The 10491-nt window shown below is 36.4% G+C and overlaps 1 long non-coding RNA gene across 1 annotated transcript; it reads left to right on the forward strand.

The window, feature by feature from the left end:
* Nucleotides 1-219: 219 nt before the first annotated feature.
* On the forward strand, nt 220-10178 carry LOC308188194. Its single transcript, XR_013945222.1, has 3 exons — nt 220-850; nt 3565-3659; nt 4064-10178. It is a non-coding gene; the product is annotated as an uncharacterized lncRNA (long non-coding RNA).
* Nucleotides 10179-10491: the final 313 nt, after the last annotated feature.

Below are 10491 nucleotides of genomic sequence, written 5' to 3' on the forward strand. Positions count from 1 at the left end.
ATGTCTTAAAAAACATGGAATATTTAATTCATTCATCTCTATGAAAATAAAAATAAGTCTGTCTCTTTTTTACTGTGAAGATAAATTGACAGCGTCTTTAAACTACTACCTGTCAGAACAAGGGAATACTAAAAACAGATATAAAACTTTAAATACTCAGAAAAGCATTTAACAATCACACTCATCTGCTTGAGGCAGGTGTAGCTAATAAGGAGGAGAGTAAGGAACAGCTGTATGTTGGATAAAGGCTCATCGGCCATACAAGGATAAATAGCTAACAGCTGGTTTCCCACAAGGGGTATCCTTGCTATAATGCCCCTGTTTCTGCTCCCTTGCTTAGATGAATCTTCTCTTAGGCCAAAGGGGAAGACATGTTTATACATCACAGAGACAGATGCTATCATCCTTGAAGATAATAATTTGTCCTGGCTATAGAAAATTAGCTCTCATTGGTCACTGTGGGAATGGACACAGATGTTTTGTATTATGGTGTTCAAAGTCACACTAGTTACTAGGGTCATAAAGTGGCATGGTTTTTCTGAACCCATGAAAAATGGTAAATAGAGAACATGCTTCTTTGTGTACTTTTTTTTTTTTTTTTAATTTTAATTTATAAAGCTTTGCAGGATAACTTTTAAAAAAGAGTGTAAGCAAGATAGAGAGCCTCACTGGATGCTTTACTGTCCCTTCTAATTTTGCAGCTGATATGCTGAGTGTACTGGGAAGAATGCAATATTAATCACAGTAGAGCTGCAATTACAAATATATTTCAGCTAAGCACAAAGGATAATCTCTCACACTTAAGGCACTGGTGGGGTGGGTGACCAGCAAAGTGGATGACCAACTCTGTGTAAGCCTGATTTTCTGCCATTTTTTTAAAATTTAATTTAATTTTATTTTTAACCTGCAAGGTGGTGATGCACAGGTACCCCGTGGTGGTGCATAACCCAGAGCAACTGAGTTTGGTACAATTTTGCAGATTGTGTTGAAAGTAGTGAGTCCTCAAGCCTGCATGTAAAATCATTTCCTTTTGGAGAAAATAGTATGGATATGGAAATGTAGCAGAGTTTGCAAGGCAAGATATTGAAATACTGAAACTGCTGTGGAAAAACTGGCAGATTGGCAGATCCAACTCGAATTTTGGCTTGTTTTAGTCTTTTTTTTTTTTTTTTTTTGGCCATGCATATATGTATTTATATATATATATATTTATATATTTTTAAATATATGTATGCATATATTTTTTTTGGTCATACATATATATTTTTTTTATTAATACACGAAAGACTCTTTTTCTGCCTCTGCAAATTACCAGTAAAAGATTGAACTTCTTGGTGCATTATTAGCACATTATAGAGATTTAAAAACTGTTTCTGGGACCAATGCTTGTCTACAAACAACAAATGCCCCTCTGCAAAGCAGAGGTGTTTACCCGTATTTTCAGAGTCAGATCTCTACTGCTACTTCAGTTTAAATTTTTTTTTTCCTTTTCTTTTTGCTTTTCTTTTCAGCATAGAAACAGCAGGTGTCTTATGATCCTAGGACTGTTTGACATGTACGGATTCTTGAGACCATTTTGGATTCTTAATTTTGCAGTTATTTCTATAGTTTTAAAAATCTCTTTAATCTATCTATCTATATATTATGTTATGCAGTATCACTTTTTGTGTTTGTTTTAAGCCCCTATCCCAACGAATTTTAAGTGAGTGGAATATTCCTTCCTTTTTTTTTTTTTTTTTTTTTTAACTGAAAACTGGGAAATTGGATGTAAATTGTAATTATTAAATAGTAGATAAGGGCAACTTTAATAGAGCATAAGTTTCACCAACAGGATTTTTCATGAGAGAGAAACTTGTGAAAGAATCTGAGAGACTTTCCAGTAAATCCTTCATATGCCATTATTTTTCAGGAGCCCTGTTACAGACAAAATATATGCCTCCTCCTAGACTATCACTGGACACCTGCCAGGAGGAATCAGTAATTTTTATTTAAACAGTGTGGGATAAAGGGAAATTTTCATTTTATTGCATCCATCAATCTGAAGTCTTTCAAACTCTTCCGCTTTTATGTGCAATTCATATCTTTTTCTGCTGTTTCTCAGATTTCACATAAATTCATTTAAGCCTAAATTGTACACTGAATTATAACTGTGAATTTTAATCTCTTAACTTAAATGGTAATTTATCTTTAATGTTATTTTTTAAACTTATTAATTAGTCTGTAACATTACAAGCTGAATTTAATAGAAATGTAAGCTGGGAGCTTTGAGTCCCAAATGATAGAATTCTATTGCATACTCTGCTTATTTTACATCCTGATCCTTCATGTTCTTGAATATTCAGAGGTCAATGGGAGCAGAGAGCATAATTTGATATTAATTTGACTTGACAGAGATTCTGTGCAATGTGGTTGCTGCTGAGTCAAGCTATAACCTACACAACAAAAATAATTTAAAGTAAAATGTCTTTGAAATCAATCATTTTATTTGAAAAGTAAATTTTTAGCATTTCCAGGATACAAAAGATTTTTATTTTATTTTATTTTCTGTGGGGAATCTAATAAATATGGACTTGCTTTTCTCATGATATCTTTCTCATTGAAATGTTGAAAGAACTTTGGAAAACTGTTTTAGCAAAGGTTGAAGCACAGACTGGAGATTTTCAACTGTATTGTAGGGTTTTCTTTGTAGACCAAAGCCTCCAGAGTAACTGGGATGTTAAATAGGACTTTTGTGAATCTATACTAAAACTTTTCTCAGGAAATCAAAAAAAAAAAAAAAAAAGAACAACTAAATCTTTTTATTAAAGTTTGAGTTGTATTTGTTTGAGTTAATTAAATCCTATCACATTTGTATGCACTTTCTAATTAACAATTAGCCATGTTTTCTTTGTAATAAATGAGAAATCTTTCAGGAACATGAGAATGGATAAAAGCGTGCAGCAGCTTAATGAATCTGTATTTAATCTTTGGAGAGCTAAGTTAAATTTAGCAACAGAGACAAGCAAAAACTACACTTGTTTAGGGTGTGATACGTAATCTCTTTATGAAATAAAATATCTGCAATAACAAAAAGTTCCAAAAATAGTATTGTTCACTCCATACCCTGAATAATCCACACTCTAAGCAAAAATCTAGAGAGTAAATATGATTTAAACAATGGACTGGTAATGTATAGGCTAAGAATATTTAGAAAAAGTACTACATTTAGCAAGATAGTTTAACGTACATTTAGCAAGATATTTTAATGTACAAGAAACTTAGGCTGTTGATAACACCCAGATTTGCCCTATGTTTTTAGAAAGTTTTTCCTTCAAGAGATTCATCTTCAGTACGTTGGAAAAAAAGATGCATTGCTTCCTCTGTTCTCCTAGACCTAGTGTAAAATTTTACACTTTAATAAGCTAGCGAGTAAAGGCAAATTCCAGATCTCTGCAAAGTCTTCACCCTAACCAGCTAGTTCATGTTAAAACTATAGAGTCTGCTTTCTCTACAGCAGATTCAGCTATATGCGAGTTGGTGTTTTGTCTAACCTCTGTTAGAAACACCCTTTTTCTTCTTGTACAGTCAGAAGACCTTAATGATGACAGCAATACTTCCACATATGGATTTTCATTATGAAACTCTGCCTTGCTTGTGTCTGAAGCAAGGTCTCCTACCAGGTAAGTAAGTGACACAAACCCTGCACGTCAGTCAGGCTCCCCTTCCAGCCGTGCCTACAGGAGTTATTTCATTTTCATCCAAATCACAAAATCTTTGGGCTGAAGAGAGACCAACTCCATAGCTCAGGAGATAATAGCTTCTCCTAGAATGTGTAAAATGATGTGTTAAATAGCTAGACTATTTATGGGTTGAAGAGTCTGTCTCAGGTTTTAATGACATTTTAAAAGACTTTGTATTTGCAGAATGAAGGGAGATTCTTCTAATCCTACAAATATTCTTGGATGGGAGAAAAATTTCCTCCTCCCTTATTGATCTTAAACTTTTATCATATTTTCTTTGTGCATGCTCCCTTGGTGTATGTTTACTAAGATGTTTCTGGACTAATGATGTTTTCTCTGTACAGGCCCTATCCTACCACCCAAAGTCTGAACAGCAACTCATATGTGACAAATGTACATAACTGAGCACTTTAAGAAAAGATCATCAGCTTTGTGGTTTAACTATGAACATACCCAGATGGTGTCTGACGCCCCTCGGATCACCAGAAGCGTATGTTGATTTCCAGAACCAATTCCTGTGAAAGGAGCTCAGCGCCTGGCAGGATGGTAATCGATACAGCCAACATGAAGCTTTGGAGGTGCACAGGCCAATTGCTGGCTTTGTGTACCAGCATTAATGATATCCTTGGAGATGGTGCATTTGAATACGTAGTGCCAGAGGCACTGTGGAGTGGCTGGCATTGAGTACTTGGTGCCAAACAGTGAATCGTCCTTGAGTCCCATTGACATCGATGGAAATTAAGAATCCTCAACATCTGGCAGGATTTAACTCAAAATGAAACTCATTCTGGTGTATTTCTTCTGTGAATTTAAATTAGTCATATACACATGGACGGCGCAGTGCTTTCATTTAAAACATTGGGAGCAAGGAAATAAGAAGCTACGGGATGAAGACTATATTTTTATCACCAGTGAGAAAAACAGATGAGAAGTAATTTTTTGGGGGTGGGGTGTGGTGGGGTGTCTTTACCTGTTGGGTGTCAATTTACTTTTCCTTCCAACCTTTCCTTCCAAATACTACACCTGATGCTGCAGATACCCATTTTTTGTGTATTCAACGAGATGGACAAAGCTTTCCAATTCTGAAACCAGTGGCTTCTTCATAAGACACAATCTCTGGAAAATGTCAATGTTAATGTAAAAAATCTTGTTGATTGATATTCGTCATACCCTTAGGCTTCAGTTCTACTGAGTTAGGCAAGATGCATATTTCTAATAGAAATGAGAGATGTTTTTTGATGGTAAAAGTCAGAAGACAGCCACAAAAAAAGTATACTAGCAGTGAAGAGGAGAGGAAACCTAATGGTAAGCAGTTTAAAATATTAGAATTAAGGTTGTCCAGGGCAGCCATTTTATACACAAGATTATTCCTCAGTACTAACTTCTTCGAATCATAGGATGGTTTGGTTTGGGTTGGAATGGACCTTAAAGATCATCCAGTTCCAAGCCCCTGCCAAAGACAGGGACACCTCCCACAAGATCAGGGATCAGGTTGCCCAAAGCCCCATCCAAACTGGTCTTGAGCACTTCCAGGGATGGCGAATCCACAGCTTCTCTGGGCAACCTGTAACAGTGCCTCACTACTGCATAGTAAATACTTTCTTCCTAGTATCTAATCTAAATCTATCCTTTTTTAGTTTAAAAATATTACCCTTTGAACTCCCTGGCAAATAGTCCTTCCACAGCTTTCTTGTGGGCCCCCTTTCAGTACTGGAATGCTTCTATAAGGTCTCCCCAGAACCTTCTCTTCTCCAGGCTGAACAACCCCAGCTCCTCCAGCCTGCGTTCATAGCCTTCATAGTAATGGTGCTCCAGCCCTCTGATCATTGTGGCCCTTCTCTGGACTTGCTCTAATAGGCTGAAATCCTTCTTGTGCTGAGGACCCTAGAACTGAATGCAGGACTCAAGGTGGAGTCTCACAAGGGTGGAGTGTGTGTGTGTGGGGGGGGGGTGGGGGTGGAGAATCACCTCCCTCATCCTGCTGGCCATGCTGCTTTTGATGCAGCCAGGATACAGCTCTCTTTCTGGGTGTGAGCTCATGTTGTCAGCTCATGTTGATCTGTTCATCCCCAAGTCCTTCTCTGCAGGGTTGCTCTTTATCCACTCATTGCCCTGATTACATTCATGTTTGGGATTGCCCTAGCCCAAGTTTTTGACCTTGTACTTGGCCTTGTTGAACCTCATGAATTTTGCACAGGCCCATCTCTCAGGCGTGTCAAGGTCCCTCTGGAGGGCATCCCTTCCTCCAGTGTGTTGACTGCACTACTCAGCTTGGTGTCATTGGTAAACTGGCTGAAGGTGCACTCAATCTCACCGTCCTTGTCACCAACAAAGATGTTAAACAGTGCCAGTCCTAATACTGACCCCTGAGGGGCACCACTCATTACTCATCTCCACCTGGACATTGAGTCATTGACCACAACCCTTTGAATGTGACCATCCAGCCAATTCCTTACCCACTGAGTGGTCCATCCGTCAAATCCGTATATCTCCAATTCAGAGACAAAGATGTCTTGCAGGACAGTGTCAAATGCTTTGCACATGTCCAGGTAGATAAAGTCAGTTGCTCATATTTCTTGTTGTATTATACTTCTGCTCATATTTAGGAAAAATACCACCAAGTAAAGGGAAAACAGGTGGACAGTTGTGATGACTACTCTTAACTGGCTAAGAACTCTGAATGTGCAAGCATTCTATTCATCTGGCTTTTATTATCACTCTCATGAGAAAGCTTTCTTCTTATCCATCTGTTACAATCTAAAAAGGCAAATGTACATTTTTTGGGTACAAATTTCTGACTTGAATAATTATCGGAAATAATAATAAAAAAGGTAATTCTAGACACTTAATCTTATGCAAATTTTAAAATATGAGTTCCCAAGTTTTATAAATGTGCTAAATAATAACATCCCCATTAATGACATATATTGCTATGAAGGGGATGTAGATAGCCATATATTTTGTTGAGGGAGCTATGGAAACTAAAAATTGAACTTTACGTCAGCTTTTACTTCGTGGACATGAAGATTGTCTAGGGCTACATGGTAAAATAAGACGTTTTTCACATGAAGGTTTCTTGTGTAAGCCGGTTCTTCCCACAAACAAATTTGAGGGAGAATGATATGGAGATAACCAAGTCGTCCCTTCTTCCTCTGGTGATGGTATCTTCTCGGTGCCCTCCAAAAGGACAAGTTCAGACAACTTTCCTCACTAGATCAACTGTACAAGGAACAGTGACAGCCAGGGATTTGTCCCTTCCCCTCTTGTTACTAATAACGGTGAAAAGCATCTATATTACTTACTATTTTTTACTTCCTTCCTTATTACTACTATTATTCTGCTATTCCCAGACTGAAGATCCCAATCAACTCATGTAGGGTCATAAGAAAAGTTCCATGTTTGCTTTAATTGTCTTGTTATAAAGCACTTGAAGAAAGACACACAGTAGACATAAAAACAATATGAAAAAAGTAGTAGGTAGGATTTAGAACCCTGCAACCTTTTCAATGTTTGTTTTTACCAATTCACTCTTTATATTTTGACAGATTAAAAGTCCAGATGGGCATAACCCGATTTTGCTAACACTTTGACATTTTGCATTTTTGTTCTTCTCTTAAAAAATGAAACAAAACAAAATCCCACCTTGTGCATAGTTCTGCTGAGAATCTTCATTCATAACAATATATAGCCACCACCAACATGGGAGATGCTATCAAGAAAGTGAGACCAATATTTACTTTTGTTGAACAAACTGATCATTTTGGCCTTGGAAAATATAAGTAGTCTACATGTGTTTCTTTACCCTAAGGCCCCAAAGATCCTGTTTTGAAAATCTGCTGATAAAATCTCTCTTTAGAGGTGTTTTTAGTTAAATCCATGGGAAAATTTTTTCTTTCATTTAAAACAAAAATTCTGGGAGAAGTCAGAACTACCTAGGCTTTCTCCAAAGACAAATTGTTTCAGAAATTTTGTGAAGAGGGGAAAATTATTCCAGTTAATTAAAGTGATGCTGTAACAAAACAACTTTCCATGATAAAAAATGATATTTAAAGTTCAGATTGAAAAGGTTTCTTTAAATATTATAATATTGGTATAAAATTAGTTATTAGTTATTGATTGTTCAATTGACTGGACGTGGAAAAAGAGCCCCAGTTATATTTTGGATTTTTTTCTATCTCCTTGCAAAAAGCCTTGGACAAATTGCTGAAGGAGATTAAAATGAGGGAAAAAAATAATAAAAAAAATGGAAAATATTTTTCTTGTGCTAACTTCAAAGCAGTTATTTAGCAATATTGAAATATTGTCTTAAGGTCTAATTTCAGCAATTAAATCCATACGGCATAACAAAAACACTATGTTTCATATTTCAGTAAATACTATCCCCTAATACTTCCTTGGTTGGAAAGGGCAGCTTATCCTCATACTAGAATCCAAGTGAGGTCCATGTGCAGAAACCAGTCTGCATTGTAGATTCTCAGTGTCAGATTCAAACAGAATATCAATCTCTTCAGACTCAGTTTGGAGCCATTATTCGTAGCACCTTGTGCTTGTTTAAGTTTTTCTATTATTATTATTTTCATTTACTTATTTTTAACTCATAAGATTCTTGAGTTTACAAATGAGGAAGAACTAGGTGGGACATGAATTTTGGCGGCAGACTGGACTGTGGTGACCATGGAGCAGTGGAGTCAGCATCTGAGAGGAGGGAACCAGGCATCATAACCCTGGACTTCAGAAGAAAAGTCTCTGAGAAATTCAGAGAACTTCTTGGAAGAATACCATGGGATACTCTTCTGAAGAGAAGAGGAAGATCAGAAGAGCCAATTTTCAAGGAGCACCTTGAGTTCTTTACCTTAATCTTTAACAGTATGATTTGCCTTCGGGAATCCCAGGTCCTTGAGACTCATGGGAAATTCTGGTAGCAAGAGCGTACTAGTCCACTGACAAGACAAGAGACAATGGGCAAGGACTGAAATATAGGAAATACCATTTAAACACAGCAAGAACAAAACCAAAAACAAACAAACAAAAAAAACCAGTTTTTTTTAGCATGAGACAGGTCACACTCCAGAAGAAGTTGCCTAGGAAGGTTGTGGAAATCGGTAGATATATTCTGAAACTGAATGAACATAGCCCTAAGCAACCCGGTCTAGCTGATCCTGTCTTGATGATCTCCATAGGTCCTTTCAACCTCAACTCTCTAAATGAGAGTTCTCTAACTCTCATTTATCAGCTGTGACTTGCTGTTATATAATCCTCCCAATTCGCGAATAAGGGTCACACCAGCTTTTCTCATGGGTAACATTTTTTTCTGGTGCTTGTTACCTGTAACAACCCTGACAATTTGGTGTCACTTTGTACAAGGTACTGCACAAAATTCATAGCTTCAACATTTCCTGCCCTGAGGAAAATACAACCTAAATATGAAGTTAAAACAGGCACGTAAGACAGCGTCAACACAGTGTAACAGTCACAGGGTTAAGAACACTGCAATAAAGTCACAACCAACTTCCTATTTAGTTACCACAAGCATCAGAATATAACAGAATGTTAAGAAAGCATTTAATGGAGACGGATTTGTGTTTATTTGCCCCCTTCTTCCATGTAGGAAGTAGATTGACTGCTTTCTTGCCCTTTGGGATGTATATTCTCTTACTTTAGAAAAGTAGAACAAAACAGAGTTTTAAAACACCTATTTATAGCAGCTGAGGGAGCTGTGTAAATCTTTAATATTATATACTTGTCCTCAAGGTTTGTGTCATTATCCATAATTTAAAACAAGTAAGTCTTGGATTTAGAAAGGTTCACTCTGCACTTGACTTTTGTCTAAATCCAGAAGCAACATATAACATGCCTGTTTTATTCTTAGTGTATTCAGAATGAAGCTTGGATCTTTGATGAGGTGATAAGCTACAAGGATGTTTACAGAAATGCAGAAGGAGCAGTAGATGTATCAGGCGTAGCACCACAGCCTTAGGCTTTCTTCTGCTGCCAGCAACTGTGAACTTCAGCAGAGTGTTCAATGGAGAGTAAAATTTAATTAGAAGTGAATTGTGCCAGGGTCTTCTGCCTTCATTCTAAAGATGATAAGACTTGACAGCACCTCTGTCCACTCAGGGTGAAATTTATTGTGTGCTAGACTTCACTATCATATATCAACTTTGTGGAATTAAAAGCAGTCAAGTAAAATGCTAGTAAAGAAAGCATCTAACGATTTGGGTTTTAAAATGTCAGCCTTCAATTCTTGCATCTCTACCAGAAGTACAATATAGTACTCAAGAGTTATCTAGCCAGTTGCAACTTTGTACTGTGATAAAAAGGTGTTGCTGCCTTAAATCATCTGCCCTTACTTAATAAAACATTTTATTTAATTTTTAATTAGAATAGAAATTTACCATATTAGGAGACACATTTCTTTAATTCGGGTTTTGTAACTTTTATTTGCTTTCCACTAAAAAATTTAAATCAAAGGAAGAATAGCAGAACACAGAACAACAATGTGTTACTTAAATCTACTTGCAAGCAAAATCCTTTGTCTTGATAAGAATAACAAAATTCTTTAAGGATTAAAATACTCAAGTACATTTCTTGAGATCGAGGATCTGATTAACATTTAGCATATTTAAGTATACTGAGAAAATGTTTTTTTAGAATGTCCTTGGATATATCAAAAATAATTTAAGTGTAAGCAATTTAAGGGGCCTAGGTCTCTCTTGAAGAAAAATGATTTAAAGAAAAAAAAAGTAATCTAAAAAGTCATTTTAAAACTAAG

Source organism: Anser brachyrhynchus (genome assembly GCF_964034855.1).
Source record: "Anser brachyrhynchus genome assembly, chromosome: 1".
NCBI lineage: Eukaryota > Metazoa > Chordata > Aves > Anseriformes > Anatidae > Anser > Anser brachyrhynchus.